Here is a 26,392-nt window from a genome sequence, read left to right on the forward strand (position 1 = left end):
CAAAGTGCTGGAGTAACTCAGCGGATCAGGCAGCATCCCTGGGGAAATGGATGGGTGACCTTCCGGGTCGGGACTCTTCTCCAGACTTCAGTATTGAGGATTACGGTCTTCGAGATCAGACGATATTGGACAATGTGTAATCCAAGGTCCTGGGTCAGCAAGAGGTTGGATGAAAGGGAACATTGGGGAAGCTATCGAAAGGAGAAGCTGTCTGGAAAATGATGGAAGCTTTGCCAGAAACTCCTAACACTGTACCAGGAAGGGTCTGGCCCACCATCTGGTCTCCTCCATTAGGAGGTCAGGTGCACACCACAAGAATTTTGCACACGAGCCAACGAAATATGCCTGACATGTGCACAGAGATCCAGAATTAAATTCCTTGAAGTGCGTTACCAGATTGTGATTGACTTTAGTTCCACTACACATAAAAATCATTGTGCTATGTGCTAGAATTCAATAACAAAGAGCCACACTCATGGAAGGAGCCAGCTTTGTTGCATGCCACAGTAGAACTTGATGTGCCTGACCCAAATATTTATCTAGTTGCATCTCTCAGATGCTGACGCCGTAATTTTGGATCTTCACCTTTCGTGACCTTTATTAAAATTATGTTCAATAATTTTCTCGCATTTCTTTAACCACCAAGAGACCGCCTGCATATTGTAATGTTGCTCAATGTTAATTATTGATTGAAGTCACATTGGGTGACAATGTGCTCTGTAATTTAAATCTGCTGCTGTTTGTGTTGAAAGGAATAAATCAGCAGGTTTTCGAGGTACAAGATACACTATTTGGTTCCCTGGAACCAGTCAGGGCGTTCTGATGGTTCTGTTCAGAAGGAAGAGACATCTTTCTTCCTTTCATTTGTTTCAGAAAACTCTGCAGCAGTTCCTCCTTAGATGTGGTCAGATTGCTAAAGGGCACAGTGAGTCGGTGTTGATATTGTTATCAGTGTGCACTGATCGACAGCTCCAAGGTGCCAATCAGTCACACCTCCCAGCGATGCCGTCACAAGTGAGTGGAAGGAGCCTCCTAGTCAGAGTTGGTTAGCTGTTTGCTAATTACCTTGGCTTGGATACAAGGGTTTCGGGGCAGGATTGTGTGAGTCACTTCCTGTGCTTGTTGGGCCCCTATTCTTGCCTCAGTTCTGTCAGAGCAGTCAGTCTTCAGCCTGCCTGCCTTGCAGACTGTATGTTAGAAGCCCCAACCACTTCACAAGCAGGAGAGAGCACAGTGAACGACTCAAGCATTTACCTTCACAGGGAGCACTTTGATCAGTGACCTGAATTCACTGCTGATACTGTTGGTAAGTGTCCAATTTTTTTTTACTCTTTGAAATCTCCAGTCTACTGTAACCACTGCTCGTGCCTGTTGTCTGTAAATAGCAGACTGGAAGCTCTCTGGAGCTGCGTGCCTTTGCAATGTTTCTCTCGTCTGCTGAATGCCCTGCAGAATACCTTGCTACAGGGTGGCCTTCTGCGTGTGTGAAGTCATTGGAATTACTGGTGGTTTAAAGCAGGGGAAGAAAGAAACTTAACAGCTCACATTTTGCTTTAGCTTCCAATGTCTCCCTGACGACATGGGGAATGTAAAGTTTACAACTTCAATCAAAGAGCAGCCTCTCCTTTTCGAATGGGTCAGGCTCCTGACCACTGCAATTACCCAATACTCCTTCAGGGCAAGTGGTCACGAATGAAGTCAAATACTATTAACAGACACACAAATCTCCAACACCATCTAACCTGGAGACTGGAGAACGGAGCTGCTTTTTTTTTAATGGGGAATACCAACCACAGTCTGACTTTGTCTGGTCCAAAGAGCCATGTTTACAGTTCTACCCCTGAATCACCCACTGGGTAATAAGGAAGGGGAAATTAAGGGAATATTTTGTAAAACTACGGTCTTTGAAGCTTTGAAGCTTGCCTGCTGAATGTGAAGCAATACACATCAGCTTTCAACAAAACGCAGGCTGAGTCCTGAAAGTGCTGTCCTTCCAAGCTCCCGTTATCTCATGTCCTGTATTAGATTACCAGTCCTGGAGCTTCCCTTGTCTTGTGAGAGCCAAAAGGCAGAGGCAGCAGATGCTTCTGCAGGAGGTCAGGAAGTGGAGCCTGAAGCTGGTCGTTCTGACCTCAAACAACAATCAGCTCCCTACAATCACAACATACTGATTTTTCTCTATAAATTTGTTTGTTTGAATAAATGTGAATAAATTTCAGATGCATTGCCTTCCAGGTTAACTGTGTCAACTGCATAAACTCTCAAGGTTTTAGATGGGCAGACAATTAATTGCAGTTTTGAATGAAAGCAGATTCCCCTGATCATTTAAAGATGGAGTTAAACTGAGATGCTGGATTGTACTCGTCAAAATAAGGGCAATACCATGTGGTCTTACTTTCCTGAGGCAGGACTTGCTCTTTGTAACAGATTATAATTTGCAAACTGAAGCTCTTTTCACAGTTCTCAGACAACATTTCAAATATTCGTTGCGGTTTCAAATGAGATTTATTTGCTTTCAAAACAGGGTGATTTATATGATAATAGATATGGAGGAACATTCCTCAGTCCCTCCAAGTATTTCAGACATCACTGTTTGTGGTAGTGGGGAGGGGGTGAGGGGTGGTGTTGCTGTTGATGTGGTACGAGACTGATGAAGCATGGGTTTACGTAAGCTTCCCTTGGGCGCCGTGTTAACGCAGACATTAGCTGTGAGTGAGTGAAAACTGCATTAAAGGAGTGGACCTTGATGCTGATGCATTAACCAGTGCTCTGCTAGAAATGATTAAACCACTAATGTCAAGCTGCCATAAAACAAGGGTCACAGTATCACAATTCATGAACAAATAAAGAAACAAACTTGGATATTGGTAATAATATTAACAGCACCACCAAAAATAACTGCTGTTGCCTAAAACAGTTTGAGAAATTTTCAGTTTTACAATTGAAATATATCATTATTAAATACTGTAACGAAATGCAGGTAAGCACAGATAAGCAGGAAATAAAAACTTCAGTTTGTTACTTTTGCTAATTTTAATCTCTGTCTTTCCATGGGATATATTCGACTTTGTTGGTATCTCGCTCATGTGGCAAATGGTGTCGGTGAACATAGGAGTTGAGTGCAGGTCGGCCCCAGGTTACAGCAGGGTTCCATTGCTGAGAACTGTTCGTAGCCAGGTCAGTTCGCAAGTCGGAAATGCAGCCGCAAACTGAGTTCCCGCTCAGCTCTGAGCCCTGCCATAGCTGTCAAAGGCAGCTCCCAGTCTCCCAAACGCTCACTCGTATGTATGGGTTATACGCAAGTTTAGTTTAGTTTAGAGATACAGCATGAAAACAGGCCCTTCAGCCCACTTAATCCATGCAGACCATCTATCACCCGTTCATACAAGTTCCATGTTATCGCTCTTTCTCATCCACTCCTTACGCACTAGGGGCAATTTACAGAGGCCATTTAATGTACAAATCCACACGTCTTAGGGATATTGGAGGAAACGGGAGTGGTCATAGACAGAACCTGCAAACTCCACATAGTCAGGATCAAACGCAGGTCTCTGATGCTTGAGGCAGCCGCTTTGCCAGCTGCACCACTGCACCGAAAGTGAGTGTTCATAACCCTGTGTGGACTGCATTTAGTTCAGTTTGTTCTAGAAATACATGCCCTTCAGCCCACTGAGTCCACACCGACCAACTGTACACTGGGTCTATCCTACACTCGAGGGACAATTTACAGAAACCAATTAGCTTACGAACTTGCATGTCTTTAGAATGTGAGTGGAGACCAAAACATCAGGAGAGAAACCTACACAGTTACAGGGAAAATGTACCAACTGCGCACAGATGGCATTCCAAGTCAGCATCGAACCCAGGACTCTGGTGCATTAAAAGCAGCAACTCTACCACTGCACTGTGGAGGAGGGGAAGCTAAAGCCCTGCTGAAAGATGTCCTCACTTGTGTTTATGTTGCAGTGGGGTGGTGGTGTGGGGCCGAATGGATCACTTTCTCATCTCTAGCCTGTGGTCACTGCAATGAATAGTGACATTCCCTCTGACTGTATTCTCGGGGTAAGTCACTCAGCACAGTTTGGGGACCTTCTTGACCATTCTGTTTGACCTTCTGTTTGACCATTGAATCATTGGAAGGCGATTCTTTTTGCTGGCCTAGGATCCAAGCACCACAAATATCCAGCAGCCAACGCTGAAGTTACAGCCAACCAAGTTACTAAATACAGCATGTGTTAACTCATTTTGTGGCTCTGGGCTGGATGTGATTTGCAACAAAAAAAAAAGAAACAACGTATTAACCTCAAATAAAAACGGTCAGTAGTTCAGTTTTCATATGTGAATGTGAATTTCTTTACGAGCGCCTAACTTATGCACAGCCTGTATATACGATGGAGCATTTTGGAGACCAGTGGGACGGATTTTCCGGCTGCTGCAGGCATCTATGTCGTGGGGGAACTCAATATGCGGCCGCATTTCAGAGTTATGAACAGCTCACAGGGTCAGGACTCTCCTGTAACCTGGGGAGGAGCTGTTGACAAACCGAGTTAACAGTTCAACTTAATGACTTTTCATCAGAGGGTGATAAGCAAAAGGACATGAAATGTTAACTTTGCTCTTTTTCCTCAGATGCTGCCTGATCTGCTGAGTATCTCCAGCAATATCTGCAATCTCCAGCTATTTTAACATTTGCACTGCCTTGCATCACACCAAGATCGCATACAATAAGCACACACATCCAAAGATATTTTTGTTACGTTGTTCAGCTTTCATTCTGAACAGAAGATGAATTTGTTCAAAACATACTTTGCAAGTGTCTCGAGAAGCTGCTCGGGGCCACAGCAAGGAGTTCAAGATTATGACAAGGGGCCTACTGTAATCTTATTACCAGGGCTGTCAATTGTTATGCACCCCTGAATCAACTTTGTGCAGACTCTCTCTGGAAGCTAATAACCTCACCACTTCAAACTATTTAAGCTCTTACTGGTAATCCCTTTGTTAAAATGGCTTCATAGGATTTGATGCACAAATAACATTTTTACAAAAACAATAATTACTTGTAATTCTCAAGTCACTTTTAGGAAAAAAAGGGGGGGATTAAAATGATATTCATTGACATGTCTTTATGCGGCTTAAATCTTTCTTAATGTGCCCAGGACATATAAAAATGCCCATGGAAGCACTGATTAAAGATGTCGTTTTTGTTGTCCTTTTACGTTTTAGTGTTGCGGGGAAGATGTCATTTTGGCAGTTTGGTGAATAAACAATTCCAGAATTATGTCCTTACAGTCAGTCATGTGTCCTGCTAAAATACGTCCCTGATATATGCTTTCTCAGAAGACTAACAGTACCTGAGAAAGCCTTGCGTTTTAATTGTTTGTATTGGAACAAACTTCTAAAACTCCTGCTGTGCAAGTGTTACTTGGTGATTAAGAGGTGACTTTGAACCGCCTGAGATCTCTGTTTGTTCAGGGAGATTTCTTTTTGATCACTCTTTTTAGTCTCTTTTGTTCTTGGATGTTGTCGAATGAAAATATTAAACCAATGCTCTTTCAAGCCTTCTAACTTACTTGAACCTAAGAATCCCACAGATCCCTTTTCCTTTCACACCAACTCAACCAGAATAATGGGCGTGAAAGTCAGCTCTTGACAATGTCCTGGGAACTCTGTGTACTGATAGGGTCTGGCTGTAGGTGGGTGGCAAATATGCCCACCCACATACTAATGGTTGCTGCGATAGGAGCAACCTTGCTTTTAATCTGTTTCCCTGTATTCCATATTTCATATTTCCAAATTCATATTGCCAAATTACAGATTCAGGTCGCTATCAGGTGGCACCTTTGGGTGGCATCATGGCGCAGCGGTAGAGTTGCTGCCTTACAGCGCCAGAGACCCGGGTTCCATCCTGACTACGGGTGCTGTCTGTATGGAGTTTGTACGTTCTCCCCGTGACCTGCGGGGGCTTCTCTGAGAGCTCCAGTTTCCTCCCCTCACTCCAAAGCCAAACCGGTTTGTAGGCTAATTGGCTTGGTAAAATGGTAAATTGTCCATGGTATATAGAGGATAGTATTAGTGTGCGGGGATCACTGGCTGGCCGGACTTATTGGGCAGAAGGGCCTCTGCGCTGTATCTCTAAACTAAACCAATCAATAGGAGGCTCCATTCTCTAGCAGTTCTGTGATCTTTATTCTGAATAGCAGATGAACATTTCACTATTGTTCAAAGCAGAGGCTAACCATTGGATGAATAAATGTGCTGCAACAAATAATTAAATGCCAGACCCCAGGGGAATGGGAGAATAGACCCTCAAGTTGAAGCTCCAAGTCGACTTCATTCTAAATCATAAATTCTGGTGAGGTCACTCACACACGTGGCTTTCACTATGGAACAGGTGCAGGCTTAAGGTGATGGTTCCTCGTAAATCTTACTTGTCTGCCTCTAGCCTTTAATGTACACAGGAGAGCAGAGGCTGGGTTTTTTATGAGAGGTGGAAGGTTAAGGAATGCTCCTGTTGAAACCTGACCCACATACAGTACATGTCATTTGTGGGCATGCAACTGCTAATCCCCCCCCCCCCCTCCTCCTTCATTTACAGAGAGATTCAGTGTGTAGGGATGAAGTGTGCTGGGCATGAATTCCAGTTTACTGGCCCAAGTGGCTGCTGTCCAGTGCTGGGCTTCATGCCAACCGGACTTTAAAGTCTTTGTAGTCTAATCCACTTCACAAAGTCATTCTGGTATTGCGTATGGAATTACAAAATGATGGCAGTATGGACATTAGTTAAAGGCACTTACTGCATTATTGACCTTGCCTGTTAAAGCCCTAGAGCCAAGTGGAAGAGGTCTACTGATAGTACAATTGGTTAAGTCATTCAATTACACAGATTTGAAGGTCCCAGATTCGGCTACATTGGCTTGTATTATCAGTGACAGTTTTAAGCATAAAACAAAGAGTTTGGGGGGGAAAAAAGAACAAACATCTCGAGGAGAGTGGAGAGGGACAATTTCTGCACAAGGCTTTTATATAATGAATGTAAGAAGGACTGTGTTCGTCCAACATGATGCTGCAGGAACTGCAGAAGACCCTGAAGCTGCATTTGGGACCACCTCCCCCCTCTGATAGTTTTGTAACATACCTTAAAATCATGGGAATGCCACAAGAAGGCACAAGTTTATAAAGTTAGCTATTTCTAAACTATTCAGAAATTGCTTTTGGCAAGTTTTTGTTTTATTCTTGATGTGTCCCTGACTCTGTTTTATAATGTTCAGCTGCAGAATCTCTTTACCAGATCATGTCTCTCCAGGTCTCAAATAACTGACTCTTGCTTTCTGATCAGGACCAAATTGTGGGCCTTGGGTCTGGCTTAATGAAAGATTCTTGGCAGGAGAGCATATGTTATTTGAATGTTTGCTTACAATCGACAGATCTTCACTGGTAATAGCTTATGCAAAGCAGTTATACTGTATGTTACTGTAAAGAGCTATCAAGTTAAGAGGCACTTGACTCTCAATGGAAAGGTTGTTCAAGATCACCAAGTCAATCTCCCTCACTCTCCGCCTTGTAGTTAGATCTAGCAAGACTTTCAAGAGGACACCTTCATTTGCAAAAGAGTAAAGCGTGTGTCTGATCTATTGTGCTTGTAAAATTATGCCTCAAATTTCTTCACAGTTAATATTTCTTTTTCTCGTCATACTGTCGTCGAGCCATTTGGATAGCAGTATGGCTCATAATATGTGTAGGAAGGAACTGCAGATGCTGGTTTACACCGAAGATAGACACAAAATGCTAGAATAACACAGCATCTCTAGAGAAAAGGAATTGAATTGAATTGATTTTATTAGGGACAGTGCATATTAATAAACATTTGCATGTAATATGCAAGATTGTAGCCAGTAGCTAATTTCCATCTTTAGTCCCACACAAGGTAAAACACATCCCAAACAAGGTAAAAACAAAAGACAAAAACAAAAACAAAACAAACAATATGGTTTAGCCTGCAGTCATAACATAGAATAAATAACAAACACTCAACACAGTTTAAAGTCCCAAAGTCATTGTCTCTTCCCTCCTTGCTTTCCCTCTGCGCTGAGGCAATCCAAGCCTCCGATGTTATGACCCCGCCGGGTGATGGTAGGTAAGTCCCGCAGGCTGAATCCGAGCTCCGCAAACGGGCCGGTTCAAACTCCGCGGCCTGGGGCGGTCGACGCTGCCGAAGCTGGCGTCCTCCAGTCCAGCGGACGCAGCTGTAGTTGCGGGAGCTCCGGAAAACAGAACTCGAGCTCCCGATGATGTCGTCCACTGGCCCGCGGCCGAGCCTCCGAGGCTCCAAAGTCGGGTCGGAAGTTGTGCCGCACCGCAACCACAGCCCCGAAGTCGGCCAGGCTCGCGTTGGTAAGTCCTGGCTCTGCTCCACAGCCTCGAGGTCGGTCGCAGTTGGAGGCCGCCAGCTCCGCGATAGGCCTCAGCGCAGACGGACACGGAGACGGGGATACGGCAGGAAAAGTCGCATCCCCCCGAAGGAAGAGCCAAAAAACACACCACACCCACCCCCCCCCACACACACACAGCCAAACAAACCGAAACAAACCGCAAAAACAGGACAAAAGAAAACAAAAAACAGAAAAGACAAACGGACTGCAGGCGAGCCGCAGCTGCAAGGCAGCGCAGCCACTCCCAATAGGAGATCAAAAATGATCAAAACCCTTCTTCAGACTTCATAACAGTTTGTTGTTGTTTCATTCAAATGATGGTGGGTGATTTCGGGGAAAGTAACATTTATAGATAGCTAATCCCATTTCATGGGCAGTTTTTTTTTTAGATTAAGTTGTTGAAATGGCACACATGGGCATTACTTCACACCAATTTTAATTGCCTGATACCAATAGCATAAAAATCGGATGTTCTAATTAAATTAGATCGGGTAAAAAGTCTATATTTTTAATGGCAAAATCTAGACATTTTGTTACATATATATGGTTTAATTTCATGTAACAAAATGTCCAGATTTTGCCATTTAAAAATGGCCGATCTAGCCCAATTTAATTAGAACATCGAATTTTTATGTTATTGGTATCAAGCAATTAAATTGGTGCAATGTAATTCTTACAATATGTGTGTCATTTTAACAAAAGCTGTTTGAGTCTGTGCTAAAACACTGAACTGAGTGTTCGCAACATGATTGCAATCAAATGTGTGTGGGATGGAGAAAAGATGGCATGGACTTTTTATAAGATCCCACACACATTTGTGTGTGTTGGCCACAGCTTTGTGGACAGGGGTGTAATATCTTCGTACTTGAAGCATCTCCAGCTCAAAGATTCTCTTTGAAATTATTTATACACCTGGAGCTCTAACTGAATTTCTGGAGTTAAAACTCAACATGGAACATATATTACCAACACCAGGTGTACAGTATATGACAGTTAAGCATTCTTGACTCTTGACTCTTATTCGGCAAAACTGGGCGTGTTATTAAGTGTAATCTAATCCTAGATGTTTGCAAACTGCTCGAAGCTTGTAATTTAAGGTTTACAATATGATCTGGGCTTCTCTTTGGCTGAAAAACTTTTAGCTCACTTGCAGGTACATATTAGTACCTGTACAACACAAAAAGAAATGGTAAGATTTTCAATGAGACTTTGACATGGCAATGTGAAATGGTGACTCAAAAAACACTCCAGCTGAATGCCAGTTGATAAAATGCTTCAAAATAAACGCAATACCTGTTCCACTGACTTATGCAACATATACTTCATGAGTGATAGGTATTGTATGTGCGGTTTGTGTGATATGTGCAGTGTGCACTCCATTAGATTAGATGTGGGTGCGGTATGTACTGCACCGTAATGAATGGCTTGTTGGGACTTGGTAGGCAGTACATCATTCGAGTTTTTTGAATTAATCTTGCCATTGGCCTTGACTATATATGGACCTATGATGAGGTTGGAATGTTCTCCTGATGGCTCGATTACTAATGATAGTGTGTCACTGATCCACACTGACCAGAAGGGTCACAATTGATTTAACTAAACCAGTGGACTTGTGCGTAAGAGGGAGCTTAGAGAGCTCTAAATTAATCAGTCTGGCCACTCCCTCCCATATCACAGTTCCTGCTAAAAAAGTGTTTGTGCTGACGATCACATTAGCACTTTGGGTTCAACTGTGACAGCCATATGATTGTCCCATCAATACCAAAAATAGGAATGTTCTTCACTTTCCCTGTTGCCCTTTCCAGAGGTATGACCTTTGAGCAGCAGTGAGAAATTGAGCTGGAATTTTAGGTATTGAAAGCCAATCCATTAAAATTGGTTACAGCGCTGATCGACACAAAGTGCTGGAGTAATTCAGCGGGTCAGGCAGCGTCTCCAGAGAAAAATGATGGGTGACGTTTCAGGACGGAACTCTCCTTCAGACTCCAACATCACCCATTGGTAGACACAAAATACTGGAGTAACACACACATGAATGGGTGACGTTTCGGGTCAAGACCCTAGTTACTCCAGCATTTTGTGTCTTTCTTCAAACATCACCCATCCCTTTTCTCCAGGGATGCTGCATGAACCTGCTGAATTATTCCAGGGTATGAAGAAGGGTTTCGGCCCGAAACGTCGCCTATTTCCTTCGCTCCATAGATGCTGCTTCACGCGCTGAGTTTCTCCAGCACTTTTGGCTACCTTTGAATTATTCCAGCTTTTGTGTCTTATCATCGATATAACCCAGAATCTGCAGTTCCTTCCTACACAAATTTGTTCCAGTGGTCTGTTGCCAACACCTGAGAATATAAGATATAGAAAGATGTATATGTTATTTTCCCACTTGGACTCGTGCAATGGAGAGGGTGCAGAGGAGATTTACCAGGACATGGCCTGGCATTAGATCATTGCTATTATAAGGAGTCTGGATAGTCTGGTTGGTTTCCCATGGAACAGAGGAGGCTTAGAGCTGACCTGATAGAGACATATAAAATAATGAGGGGGTTAGCTGGGCCAAAAAGTAAAATTCATTTCCCATGGTCATGGACATAGATTTAAGATGAGAAGTAGAAGTTTTCGAGGGGTTCCATGCAGGGTTATTTTCACATAGAGGGTGGCTGGAGTCTGGAATCCAGTGCTTTAACATATGTTATTGGCAGATACTCTCAGGATAGTTAAGAAGCATCTGGCCGAAAACTTGAATCGGGAAGGCTACTGTTTAACATGGATAAATGGGATTCATGCAACTAGACACAATGGACAGCATGAACTCTGTGGGCCAAAGGACCTGGTTCTGTGCTGTAGGGCTCTTATCACCCAACGACTGTGATCGTTCAATAAATTCATTTTTTTTTTTTTTTTTTTTTTTGTTTCAATGTCACTTTCCTGTAATAACCTCACATCTTGTTTCCTTTAATATCCAGAACCTATTCATCTCTCCTTGAATTTATTCAATGACTATGAGTCATGTTGCAGACAAATCATTAGGCAATTGAGTCTGTGCTAGCTCTTTGTAGTTCAACCTAATCAGCATGGGCGGAAATCCTGGGGGGCGGGCACAACCCCCCGTGTTTTGAGAGGTGGACAATCTCCCCCCCCCCAAGTTTTGTAATCCGGACTTCATCAGCCACTTCCTAAGGGCTGATTTGGCCCGTTTGCGGGGCCTTTCAGCGCCCGGCGCAGCTTAAAATCAAACTGCTGCTGTTGAAGCCCCCGTAGTCAGGATCGAACCCGGGTCTCCAGCGCTGCAAATGCTGTAAGGCAACATCTCCACCGCAGTGCTACCATGCCACCCATCACTCAGAAAAACCCTGCTCGTCTACAGTGGCTCATTGCCCTTTGTGGAACTTAGCTCTGGGTACAGTTGAATTTCTTCATTGCAGCAGTGACTATAAGTCCACCTAATGGTCTATGAGGCACTTTAACATGTCCTGTGGATGGCAAAAGGTGTTCTTTCTTCCCAGTTCATGCTTAAATAAATTGGCAGAAATAGTTCACAAGATTGTAATAAAAACAGAAAAAGCTATTGATACTCATTAGATCATCCAGCATCTGTGGAGAGAAAAACAGACCTAATGTTTCAGGTCCATGACTTTTCATCAGTAATATAGAAAAGTGAGAAAACAACTGTGTTTATTGTATCAGGGGAGGAATTGCAAAGTTATTTAAATGACACAAATTATACTAATACCATCCAAGAGAGGGAATTGAATGCTAGTTAATTACAGATAATCAGCCTGATGGAATTATAGGGTCATATCGCAGAAACAGGCCCTTAGCTCCAAGTTGTCCATGTCAACCAGGATAACCCTCTAAGCCAGTCTCATTTGCCCAATTTGGCCCATATTCTTCTAAATCTTTCTTTTCCATGTACCTATCCAAGTGTCTTTTAAATGTCCCTGCCCTTAACTTCCTCCCCTGATGGCTCGTTCCATACACGTACTACCTTAGAGTCATAGTGTGATACAGAGTTGAAACAGGCCCTTCGTTCCAACTTGCCCACACCGGCCAACATGTCCCAGCTGCACTAGTCCCACCTGCCTGCGCTTGGTCCACATCATTCCAAATTTATCCTATCCATGTAAGTGACCTGTAACCTGTCCTATCCTTCTGAGTGAAAAGGTTGCTCACTCAGGTTTCTTTTGTAACAGCAGAAAATGAATGGTTGTTTTTTTTTGTGTTTAATTCATGTGTTAGAGTGTATCTGAGATGTATGTTCCAGCTGCAATACTGTGGTAGATTAGCAGCTTACTCATCCTACACAGCCCCAAAGGTGACTAATGGAAGGTTATCCACTGTCAGCAATTAAAATGCAATGATTTCATTAATGATATGTTGGATGGCATTGTGAAGGGGAGACAGTAATGCTGAGATACGGTTGGAAACTGTTCATTGTTGGAAGAATCTTAAATGTGATAATGAATTTCACATGGCCACACATCAAACTGACAAGAAGAAATTAATGTACAACGATAAATTTTGTTCCTATGATCTGTGCAAGGGGGATGCTTGTGGTTTTCTACGTGGAATCTGCTGAAAATGTTGAATATATATATATGGATTTGTTCTAGTTTAAAAGCTATTTTAGAATTCCTGGTGGCGAAGGAAAAACTATTTCAACCAAAAAAGGACACAGAGTGCTGGAGTAACTTAGCGGGTCAGGCAGCATGTCTGGAGAACATTGTTAGGTGACATTTCGGGTCAGGACCCTTCTTCAGAGTGACTGTGGTTGGTGGGGTCGGGGAGGGGGGGGGGGGGGGGGGTAGAAGAAAGGAGAGACAGGTAAAAGGCTGAGACAAGTGAGGGGAGGTTTTGATAGCCAATAGTAGGCAAAGGCCAGTGATGAAATGACAGAAAGTATAAAACAAAAGGATTGAAGAGTTGCATATTGTGAAGCTAGACAAAGGAATATGAGGGGAGGGGGAGCGGAGATATAGGTGGAGAGGGAGGGGAGAAATAGGTGGAAGCCAGCTGGGGCACACAGGAGATGCGGGGAGGGGAACCATTGGGAGGCGGGTTAGAGGGAAGGGAGAAGGCAAGGGTTATGTAGTTACCTAACTTTGGAGAATTCAATGTTCTTACCTTTGAGTTGTAAACTACCCGGGTGGAATATGTGATGGTGTTACTCTGGTTTGCATGGGGTTGTCAACTTTCTCAGTCCCAAATAAGTGACAAAAGGTCAAAGTAAGGGACAAATTCCCGACACCAATTTGTTGACCGACTCGAACAAGTTAGATTTATCTGCTAGATTTTCCCTTTATAGGTATCAGAAGACCAGTGTCATCAAAATTAGTGTGGGCGAGGAGAATGTGATACCCGAGGCAGATGATGTTTCGTTAATTGAATGAACAGAGCAAAGAACATGGAACGCAGGAGTGTAGCACAGGAACAGACCCTTTGGTCTGAAGAAGGGTCTTGACCCAAAACGTCACCCATTCCTTCTCTCCAGTGATGCTGCCTGTCCCGCTGAGTTGCTCCAGCTTTTTGTGTCTATCTTTGGTCCACAATGTCCACGATGAAGATGTTACCAAGTCAAACTAATCCATGACGTGATTCATATCCCTCCATTTGCTGCAGAGTCATGTGTCTATCCAAAGCCCCTTAAATTATATTTGCATATCTGCCTCTACCATCATATGGCAGCATTTGTCAGGTACCCTTCACTCTCTGTAAAAAAATAACTTGTCCTACGCATCTCCTTTGCCCCTCACCTTAAAGCTATGCCCTCTTCTTTTCCACATTTCCACACTGGGGGGAAAAAAAGTTCTGACTGTCTATCCTATCTATGCTTCTGTTAATTTTATATACTTCTATCATGTCTGCACTTGGCCCTTGATACTTCAGAGATTGGAAAAGCAAAATCTGCCTGACTTTGTACTGGACTAACTCGACGGGTCCCTGGAGAAAGGGAATAGTTGACGTTTCATGTCTGAACTTTTTTTCAGACTCAAAACGTCACCTATTCCTTTTCTCCAGAGATGCTGCCTGACCCACTGAGTTACTCCAGCACCTAGTGCCTATCTTTGGTATAAGCCAGCATCTGCAGTTCCTTCCTACACACATCCTACCTCATTTTTATTTGTTTTTTTGAAATTGCTATTTTACATTGCTGGTATAAGTTTGTGTGAGTCTAATTAACAAAGGAATCGCTTATTGTATGTGGTGACAAAATAAGTTTATTATCAAGCCTTGAAATGGCAATGTGGCGAGACTGATTGTGTCGATTCTCTCAGTCTGTGTCTGGCATCAGGCCTGACACTGTCTAACCACTGGTAATATCAGGTTACAGACATAATTTTAAGTTAGTTGTCAGTTACAGGATCAAAGATCAGGCACTTACTTTGGAGGTTGTGTGTTGTCCTCTGTGTAATTTTGAGACACTGAAACAAAGAGGTTTTCTCAGGAGTAGCCTGGAGGCTGAGGTTTGATGATTTGTTGTCGTCTGTTTTTAATTCCTTAATGTTGCTCCATTTCAAAACTTGTAACATGTAAAGACTACATTCCCTGGCTCTGATGTACATGGGGTAATTTTCAACTGTATTCCCAATGTGGTAACCTGTTTGAAAGCCCCTGTACACTTTAAAAAATCTATACGTTTCATCCCATTGATGTCAATGGATTAAGAATTCAACATGTTTACATTAATTAGTCAGCTGATAATGGCATCATACAGTGCAACGGCCATCAAGACGTTGCTAGTTCTCTAATCTCTGAAAATCAAAAAATATTCAAATGCTGGAAAGCTGAAATAACCAGCTGTTATCAGACAACGGAACCATTCTATCACCAACTAGAGAGTAGGCACAAAATGCTGGAGTAACTCAGCGGGACAGGCAGCCTATCTGGAGAGAAGGAATGGGTGACGTTTCGGGTCGAGACCCTTCTTCAGACTCGTCCAGCATGAAGAAGGGTCTTTACCGGAAACGCCACCCATTCCTTCTCTCCAGGGAAGCTGCCTGTCCCGCTGAGTTACTCCAGCATTTTGTGTCAACCTTCGATTTAAATCAGCATCTGCAGTTCTTTCCTACTCATCAATTAGAGAGTGATCCTGAGCTACCATCAACCTCATTGGAGACCCTCGAACTATCTTTAATCGGACTTTTCTGGACTTTGACTTGCACGGAACATTATTTGCTTTATTTGATATCTGTACACTGTGGACGGCTCGATTGTAATCATGTGTAGTCTTTTCGCTGACTGGATAGTACGGAACACACGCCTCGGTGCCAATAAACAAAACAATGGGAAGAGAAGTAGAGGGTAAAGACCAGAAATGTTCAATCTTTTCCTTTCTTCACAGATGCTGCCTAACTTGCTGAGAATTACAGGCATTTTCTCTGTTTCTTGGCCATTCTCTGGTAATGGCTGAGATAATATAAATTTAAAGTTATGATTAATTCCTGAAGGCTTGACCACCATCTTTGATGGAAAAATTGTTGCTCTTAGTCAGATAAAAGAAGAATCAAACTGGGTTTTATTGGTGGCTGAGGTCACCTGGCCATTGATGCCTAATATCTAGGTCTACACATGCAGGATACCTTTACCTGTCCTTGTCTAGAAGACGTGTTAAAGAAGGAACTGTCTGAAGGAAGTCTGAAGAAGGGTTTTGGCCCGAAACGTTGCCTATCTCCTTCGCTCCATAGATGCTGCTGCACCCGCTGAGTTTCTCCAGCATTTTTGTGTACCTTGTCTAGAAGACCCTCTGCTGAAGGGTCTCCCCAGAATCCAAGTTGAAATTTATCATAGTCAGGTATATTGATTTTTGATTTGCTGTCTGAAATTTTAAAAACGTATTACCATTCTGAAGAAAGACCGCAGACAAAGTACTCAGTCTCAAGAAATATAGGGCAGCACGGTGGCGCCAAGGTAGAGTTGCTGCCTTACAGCGCCAGAGATCCAGGTTCGAGCCTGCCTACAGGTGCTGTCTGTACGGAGTTTGTACGTTTTCTTCATGACCTCGTGGGTTTTCCCCGAGTGCTCCGATTTCCTCCCACATTCCAAAGTTGCTGGGCGTATGGCACAATCTGCCAGAGGAGGTAGTTGAAGCTGGGACTATCCCATCGTTTAAGAAACAGACATGTACATGGATAGGACAGGTTTGGAGGGATATGGACCAAGCGTGGGCAAGTGGGACTAGTACAGCTGGGACATTGTTGGCCACCACGGGCAAGTTGGGCTGAAGGGCCTGTTTCCATACTGTATCATATCACTCTATGACTCTATAACATACAGGTTTGTAGATCAATTGGGTTCGCTCCAAATTGTAAATTGTGCCTAGTGTGCAGTGTGTGCTAGTGTAACGGGGATCACTGGCCGGCACGGGCTCGGTGTTACCGAAGGACCTGTTTCCGCGCTGTCTCTCTAAACTGAACTAATATCTTAGGATGTTGTCACAAGAAAAGATGGGTGAAATTTGAGGGCAAGATGGCAGACATGTGTACAAACTCTGTCATGTCTTAATTCACTGGATCTAATTTATTTTTCAAATTGAATTTGAACATTGAAGTAAATTCATGCTCTTGAGATTTTGGGATGCAGTCCCAGTCACTGGAATTCAATTTGAAAACACGGCCCCAGCTGATGTCTCCCTGCTGCCTCCTCTGGACAATGGGAATAGCTGCAAAATAACTCATAAAGTTATACTTAGTTCAAGTGGTGATTAAGGCTCATTGTGGCGCACGCTCGCAGGAGCAGAAGGTTTTGTTTCTTGAGATTTTTTTGTGATTGTTTTCTTATGATGCATATTTAAAACAATGTTTGCACCTGCTACACGTGTGATGCAGTAACAGAAGCGTGTTGTGCTCTATTTGGGGAAACGCTGTTCCATTGCTGTCAATGGAACCAAATTTCTGGAGTGGTGTACAATGCCCTAACTCCTTTGGATCAGGCATGTAATGCAACCAATGACACATTTTGGGGGAAGTTAAAGTTACTGCACATTTGTTTGCTTCCTGTTTTATTATCAGTGAATCTTTGTGACTGGAGATTCACTTTATAGGTGGATGTAAATAGCCAATAACACTATTGTAGAGCCAATAACTCTCCTCAGTCAACCTCTTTAAAAAAATTTATCTGATAGGCACCTTGTTGAACTAGCTTCAGCTGATGCACTTTCCAATTTTACATATATAATTGGACTTCACTGGTGGGAAAGTCCTTTAGGACATTCTGAGGCCAAAAAAGATGCTCTAGATAAACAGACCGTAATGATATTGACATTTTTGTTCTTTAGTTTGGAGATACAGTATGGAAGCAGGCCCTTCGGTCCACCGAGTCCACGCTGACCAACGATCGCCTTGCCTTACACATTCACTCTCCCAACACACTAGGGATAATTTACAATTTTACCAAAGCCATTTAACCTACAAATCTGTACGTCTTTGGAGTGTGGGAGGAAACCAGAGCACCCGGATCAATGGGGTGATGCAGAGTTCTCCTGGACTTTCCTTGGGTCCTTTGAGTGAAAAGGGTAAAATATTATGGGTCACATTGGAGGGAGAGGGAAGGTTATTGGTTGACCTACCAGTGCATTCATTGAGTTGGTGTTGTTTTTGGCTGCTATATATTTCTAGCAGTCTCTCACAGAAAGTCTTTGATTGTCCTTTTCAGTCATTGCAACTGTTCACTGCTTCAATGCTATGTGGCTGCTGAACAACAATGTAAGTTTAGAACTTTCCCTGTCTTTCGGGGATTATTCTGTAGACCAAGGCACCCTTGTAATATGATGTTCTTTAACGAGGGCCATAAAACCTCGCTGCCAGTCTGTGGGATGAAGAACAGCTGCAGGATCTGACCTGCAAAGTTGAGATGCGCTGAAGTGTTGGATAAATACAATTAAACATGTTGCGTCTATATTTCAAAGAGTTATGGTATCAGGAGCTTTGGAAATAAAACTTTTACAATTCATGATTTATCACTGAGCGGGTGTGGAATTTGAGCATTTACGACATCATGGGTAGCAGCCAAGAAATTTAAAAGGGGAGAGCTCTGTTGGATATTGTCATCTTCGGCAAGTGCTATTGTCGTGTCAGTAACTCAGCGTACACTGAAACAGGCAGCCCTCACAGAACATCATTTGAGTATTCTATCCTTGTAAAAATTAATGTGTACTTTCCATGTATTTTGCTGAAGCCTATTCAGAAATAAATCATTCACACACATAACAATGCATTAATGGGCAGCCTATCGGTAAGAAACTGCCGTGAAGTGGTTGAGGAAAGGAAGCTATTAGGGCAGAGGAGAGGGATATGAGGGCAAGGAAGACCCTTCCTGCCTGTAAAGTACAGGATGTCATTCCACCTCAGTCTTGCACCCTAGCACTCCCAGCTTTACGCCGGCGAGCAAGGGCAGACTTCCACTCCGTCCCTTGGACATTTGGAGAAGTGTCGCTGAGTTCTAACACTCTCGGTGGAGATGAGTGAGAGTAGGCTCCCACAGACACCTCCACGCCCAGTCAGTGCCCAAGTGGTAAACCTGCATTAAGTCGGTTTCATCACCTGTGGGCACGTCCACATCGCAACAGCCATCAATTAGCCCGAAAACGCTATGCTGAATTCCAGCCTTCAAACAGGTGTTTCTTAATCAGACTGCACCTATTTAGGGTTTTTTTTAAATAAGCACCAGTTAAGAAGAATTCATAACTGAAATGATGGTGTTATGAAGAGCTTTACTCATGGGTGACATTGACAAGTTCAACTTCTACAAAAGGTAATAAAGTGCTGGAGTAACTCAGCGGGTCAGGCAGCATCTCTGGAGAACATGGATAGGCGACGTTTCGGGTAAAATTGAGATACAATCAGAGAATAAGCAAATGAAGTAAAGAGCACAAGTATGTGTCAAGCTCTCTGGGAATGTGTGTGTGAAATAAATAATTGGTTCAGGAGTCTGATAGATGTGAAGAAGAAGCGGTCCTTAAGTCTGGACGGCTGAGTTTTCAAGCTCCTGAAACTTCACCCAGGAGGTAGAAAAGGAAAAGTGAATGGCCAGGGGGTGGCAGGCATCCTTGAGGATACTTCCAGCCTTCCTGCTGTAATGCACCATGAAGGTGAACTGAATGGAAGGATGTGACAAGACTGATAGACTGGGCTGTGTTCCCTATTCTCTGCTTGAGATCTATTGGTCACCTTTAAGACAGAAGGGATTTTTTGCTGGAGCTGAATAATATTTACTACATTAAATTAAGTAATTGAAATGGACAAAGTAGTGAATATTTGTTTGCAAAATCAATGCTGGGCCATATCCTGAATCTCTTCCCAATCTACAATTCTTTAAGGAAGCTATACTTTTTCAGCTCTAGACTCTTGTGTACCTGATTGTAATATATCCATCTCTAACCAGTCATGCCTTTAATCACCAATGCCCTTTACACGCGAGATAGCCTCCTAAAATGTCTGGCTCCTCTCCCTCCTTTTTTTTTTCCCCTTCATGTTTCTCCCTAAATCCTATCTATTTGATCAAACTTTTGGTGACCTGCACTCAAGTATGTTTCAATGCGAATTTCTGTTTGATAAAACTCCTCTGAAGTGCCTCGAGTTATTTTACTATGTTCAAGCAGTTTTGTAGATCCGAACTGTTGTTAACATTGTGTGGTTCAGTTTGAAATTTTCTTGTGATAGCTAGTTATTGAGTCATAGATCGTAAAGAAACAGACTGCCAGTGTGGCGATGAATTTGATATGCATTGGTCTGTCCAATGCCTTTAATAAACTATTCGAACATGCCATTTTTGCCTGAACAAATTACTGGATAGATTTGAGCGCTCATAACATTTAATGGCCTTGCCTCTCCTCCCAAAGACGCAGATGAATTCAAATAAATGCAAAGGCAGCATGAGTCGCACGCATTACCTCACTCCCAAAACATGCCTTATTGTTGAGAAAATGGAAACTGTGGTTTGTGGTCTGAGCAGAATCATTGCTGTCTGCCCAACCACTACAAATTATCCTTTATCCGATAAGAGTGGTGCTTCCTCTGTCAGAACAGTCACGTCAATTAATTTAAAGGGAATTACAATCAATAACTTTGCATTTAAACAAAGACAAGCTTTGCACGGCAATTAGATAACAAGCATATGTTTCTAAGTTTAATATGGGACATGGAGCAACAAGTGAACCTCGACAAAAAAACAGTTCAATGCCCACTACAAGAATCTTATTTCTATGCCTGAATTTATGGCGCATTTGCAAAATAAAACTCCTGACCGTGTAAAAGATACGTGCCAAGGGCTCATGCATACAGGCTGTCTAATTATTACTCAGTATTAATGTCCATCAATCTACCCTGATGAAAGTGAATTTTTGCAGTGGAACTCTCAGAACTAGTTGCAAAGTTTAGTTAAGAGATACAGCACAGAAACAGGCCCTTCGGCCCAACGAGTCCACACCGACCTGCGGTCCCCGCACACTAACACTATCCTACAGCAACAATTTACAATTTGACCAAAGCCGATTGACTTACAATGAACCTGTACGTCTTTTTGGAGTTAACCGGAGGATACCGGAGCACTCGGAGAAAACCCAGGCAGGTCATGGGGAGAACGTACAAACTCCAAACAGTGAAACCTATCATCTGCGATGGTTGGCGTAAACTTGTTGGCCTGTTTTTGTACTGTATGACTCTATTTATGTGGACAACTTCCCATCCATAGAGCGGCAACATAACTGAAATAAACCCATCACATAATAGTGTAGTTAATTTCTTTTGCATAATGGTAACAATGAAAATGAGTCCAGGAAGTAATACTCACACCAGTGCAAAACAACACAATGCGTTTCCACCCATTCATTGCATGAATGAGTGGAAAAAACAGCTCCTGGTCAGCTTGCAATTAATTCATATTTCCTTACTTGCAAGATGTAAAATAGATTAGGCACTTGAAGGTGGTTTGTGGACGTTGGATTGGGGGAAAATGGGTGAGTTTAACGGGTAATAGAGTGTTCAGCTGTCTGAAGAAGGGTCTCAACCCGAAACGCCACCCATTCCTTCTCTCCAGAGATGCTGCCTGTCCCGCTGAGTTACTCCAGCTTTTTGTGTCTATCTTCAGCTGTTGGCATCTGCTTTACATCTGACAATGCGGTTAGCTGATGTTTGGATATTGTGTCTTATTTAGACCATGAACTTTCAGCCAAAACACCTGCTGTAATTCAATCTAGCATGAGTCACTTTCAACATTCAGTCATGGCCCATAATGTTAACTACGAGACAAAACACGACAGAGATGCACTTCATCCCCTGCGCCATTATCTGCCATTATCTATGGGCCTTGTGACGAATATAAGTAACCTTTGACTTCGTATACCAAGTCAACTCGAGCTGAGTCCGCAGTTATCCATTATTGATTGCTTTTCCACCAGAGTTTTGACCCCTGTTAATTCTCATGAAAAAGCTCAAAGGAGCCAGAGGACCTGTCGGTGGTTAAAGCAAGGCTGGGAACTCTCTCTGAATTGTAATTGTAACGGGCAACTGATAATAGGGCATTGAATCCTAGAAAACCTATGGTTCAGCAAAAGACCATAAGGCCTCCTATGTCTTTTCTAGTTGACACTGAGCCCCTGGAGCTAATTCCACTTTTCAACAGTTGATCCCTCATCCTGCAGTTCGTGACTCTTCAAATGTACAGTTTAAGGTATCGAAAAGTCTTGCTGATTTTAGCAATCAATTCATCGTAAGCCAACGTGGCATTCCATAACTTTGCAATCATGACTTTATACACCACAATTATCAGCGATGGACTTTTAATCCCCACAGCTTTGGCTCAGTCTGCTCTTCATAATATCTCTATATAGTTTAGGCACTCATTTACTGTTGTTTCTATCGGAGCAACTGTACCCGTATAAGGAATTGCCTGTTTTGACTTTGAAGGAGAGGTTTGAAGGAGCCAGTATCGTGTGGAATTTTCCATTAGAAACCAACTTGTGTCGCCTTCTGCCACAACATTATATGGCAGCAATACATACACACAGCAGTGCGCAGGGAAGTCTATAACCTGTAGCATTAAGGGGATCGCTGCTTGTGAACTACCAGAAATAGAAGGACAAGTACTTGTTCAGGTTTTTCCCACATGGACTAAGCCGAACTGACCTCAAACATGAGGTGAGTGGTAATGGTACAAGGGCTATCTTTGAAATGCAGACACTTCAAAAACCTTGACACATCAATTAGATTGACTGCCTAGCTTGTTTTCATTTACACAAAGACAAGCTTTGGCTTCAGATCAGAAAGCCTTACCCAAACATTTAATCTCCCAAAGCTGACAAACAAATGTCCTTCACTGAACCGATGCTGCAGGAAGGTGCTGGTTCAAATAATCTGACTGGAATTTTTAACGATTTGGAAACCTATTGTCTTCACCCCAACACTGCTAACAAAAGCAACAGAGTATTTGTCAGAAAAGAACGCAACACTGACTGTAAAACACTGAAATGACACTGAACTGCAGTCTGCCAACTGTATTTCCATGTTCCCATTACAAATCTGGACCTCACTGCCCTGCTGCTATGTGACATTGTTACAATGGAATTGGCCATTTGCACTGAAAAATGCTGAGAATTCATTAAACATGTTTTTTTTAAGTGATAAAATCATGTTAGATTACACAGACGATCTGACCTGATTCAATTGAATGCTTTTGCAGCAAATCCCTTAGCTTCAGATGACTTTGGCAATGGGCAAGGCTCATTCCCATCGCTCTCCTTCCCTGCAGTGCAGAAATAACCTGTGATCTAGGACCTCACCACAGCCCCATCTATCTCAACACAGGCCCATCTCATCTCACTGAACCACCAAGCCTCACATTTCCATTACCATTTCCCTAATATTTTTTCTTGGTGAAAAAATATAACCTCTTTGTATATTTAACCCCAGCTATATTCACTTCAGTTGGTTTATAATCCATGTCACTAGTTTGCTGTTTTCAAAAGCCTGACATTTGCATGTTTGCATTCATGGGAAAATAATTCAAACTGTTACCACATAAACTCAAGCCAAAAGGCTTATGGATATAGAAACCTTCTCTAAGCAGTTTTGCGGATAATAAAAATAGATGTATTTGTTTTGATGTAATGCCTGAATCAACTGTACACGTGGAGATAATATTCCTTTGCAATAAAATTCCTTTTGATGAATAAAGGCATCTGTTTCTTAATAAACCAGGCAACATCCCACAAACATTCACAGATTAATTACCAGTTACTCATTATACTTACTGGTTTCTTGGTAGTAATGGTTGAGGGCAGAACATTGGGTGGGAACATCAATTGGCTAAAAGTTTGCAGTACTGATAGTCGATGATGATTGTTCAGAATTAAAGGATGTTATTTTAGGAAGGAGATGAGGACAAATGTTTTTAGTCGGTGGAGAATGTGGAATTATTTGCCACAGTAGGCTGTGGAGGCCAAGTCGGTGGATATTTTTTAAGGCAGAGATAGATAGATTCTTGATTACAGGTGTTGGAGGTTATGGTGAGAAGGCAGAATAATGGGGTTAGAAGGGAGAGATAGATCAGCCATGATTCAATGGTGGAGTAGACTTGATGGGCCGAATGGCTTAATTATATTCCTTATATTTTATAACCTATTGATGTGACTGTGATGGAGTAAACTGCCCAATGAAGGGTCCCGATCCGAAACGTCACCTATCCATGTCCTCCAGAGAAGCTGCCTGACCCGCTGAGTTACTCCAGCACTCTGTGTTCATTGTGGGATGAACTGTGATGGAGTGACTGGCAGGTTCCTTGAGAGGAATAATGAATGCACAACCTTTAGACTTCAATTCATGCCAGCTCATACTTGATACAGAACACAACGCACTAGAATGTCAATATTTGCCATATGCTAAACTCACAGGGAGCTAGTTTAATTCAACAATACCAATATTCATAGAAACACTGTGATCATTCATTATCCAGTTCTAAGGCACTTTCCACTGACCTTTCTGTCCTGGGCCTCCTCCATTGTCAGAGTGAGCTCAAATGCAAATTGGAGGAACAACAACTCATATTTCGCTTCAGCAGCTTACACCCCAGCCATAAGATTTTGGATCCTCTATCTTCAAGTAACTCTAGCATCCCCTCTCTACGTCCCTCTCCCACCCATGTACTAGTTTCACTGTTGTCTTGGTGAGTTTCATTGTCTGTATAACTCATTATCACCTAGCTCAGAGCCCACAATGGACCTTTTCCTTGATCATCATTACTTTTTTGCATATCTTTTATTCAGATGCAACCTGCTGCGATGTCGATGAGCCCTTCTTCACCCACTGCCTAAATACAGCGGCATGTATTGTGATCTGCGCTCAGTCACTTACAATGTGGTGAGCAGACCCCAAATAAATGTAGGCATTAAATAGAGATGGAGATACAGCCACAGACTGATAGACAGACAGATAAAGATTGAAATAAATTGTATGGTGGGCCATGTTATTGAGTACCCGATGGGATGATAAAGCTGGTCAGATTGGTGAAATTACAGTAATGGCTGGTTGCTGATTGACTGTAGTGGGGATGCTACGGTGAAGTTGTGGAGGCCAGGTCAATGGACATCTTTAAAGCAGAGCTAGATAAAATCTTGATTAGTACGGGTGCCAGGGGTTATGGGGATAAAAGGCAGGAGAATGGGGTTAGATCAGCCATGATTGAATGGCGGAGTAGACTTGATGGGCCGAATGGCCCACTTCTGCTCCTATCACTTATGACCATATGAAGTGACTGTGGTGAACTGGTTGGCAGAGTTACTATGGAGAGGTGGCAATTGTGACAGTTTAATAATAATAATAATGGATGGGATTTATATAGCGCCTTTCTAATACTCAAGGCGCTTTACATCGCATTATTCATTCACTCCTCAGTCACACTCGGTGGTGGTGAGCTACTTCTGTAGCCACAGCTGCCCTGGGGCAGACTGACGGAAGCGTGGCTGCCAATCTGCGCCTACGGCCCCTCCGACCACCACCAATCACTCACACACATTCACACACAGGCAAAGGTGGGTGAAGTGTCTTGCCCAAGGACACAACGACAGTATGCACTCCAAGCGGGATTCGAACCGGCTACCTTCCGGTTGCCAGCCGAACACTTAGCCCATTGTGCCATCGGTCGTCCCGAGTTTAGTGCTGTGGTGACCAGATAACTGAGGTGGGATGACTGTGGTAAGTTGTAATTGCTGGCAGATTAGTAGGGTGGTTGTGGTGAGCTTGGTGTGCTGTGATGACTCCAGCAGTTGTAGACTTTGCTCGACTGTTCGGCTTCATGGGTATGGGTTAACTAGGTGCCTGTGTTCCAGGTTGCCTGTGGCTAGTACAATGGTTAGGGCTGAATGTACCCCCTGCTATGCTGGACAATTTGCTTCAACTCCTGCTCATTTATAAGTTTTATAAATTGATAGTTTGATTCTCAAGTTCAAGTTCACATTTATTGCCACCTGCACCAATTGAGGTCCAGTGGAATTTGATTTACCATGCAGCTATACAAACAAAAGAGCACAATACAAAATAGAATATAACATGAAGGCAATAACGTTCAGTCAGTCCTCCTCCTGTGTTGAGCCATGAACCCTCCGCAGTCGCCGCTACGGATGGACAGATGTACAGGCCCTCACGTGCCAATGCTCAAAACTCCGACATCGGGATGGATGGACACTCCACGGCTTGGAGGTCCTGAATCGGCCGCTTCCTATTGGAGACCGTGGCTTCACGATGTTATAGGCCACAGGCCGGCGGTCGGAGCTCTTAAAGTCCACACCGCGCCCGCGGCTAGAAGCTCTGCAGACCGCGGCTTCAGTATGTTATAGACCGCAGGCCAGCGATCGGGCACTTCTTCTAGCGGCCCCCGGCAAGGACTCGCCCGCTCTGCGATGGAAAGTCCACCCCGCGCCCGTGACTAGATGCTCCGCAGACCGCGGCTTCAGGATGTCATAGTCCACAGGCCAG

The 26,392-nt window shown here is 43.1% G+C and overlaps 1 protein-coding gene across 1 annotated transcript in view; it reads left to right on the top strand.

The window, feature by feature from the left end:
* The first annotated feature begins 996 nt into the window (after positions 1 to 996).
* Positions 997 to 26,392, top strand: part of fhl3 (four and a half LIM domains 3) — a 98,862-nt gene continuing 73,466 nt past the window's right edge. Inside the window, exon 1 of the transcript XR_004415978.1 lies at positions 997 to 1,306. The gene's annotated coding sequence lies outside the window, so the exon portion shown is untranslated. The remainder of the gene's footprint in view (positions 1,307 to 26,392) is intronic.

Source organism: Amblyraja radiata, chromosome 27 (genome assembly GCF_010909765.2).
Source record: "Amblyraja radiata isolate CabotCenter1 chromosome 27, sAmbRad1.1.pri, whole genome shotgun sequence".
In the NCBI taxonomy this organism is placed as follows: Eukaryota; Metazoa; Chordata; class Chondrichthyes; order Rajiformes; family Rajidae; genus Amblyraja; species Amblyraja radiata.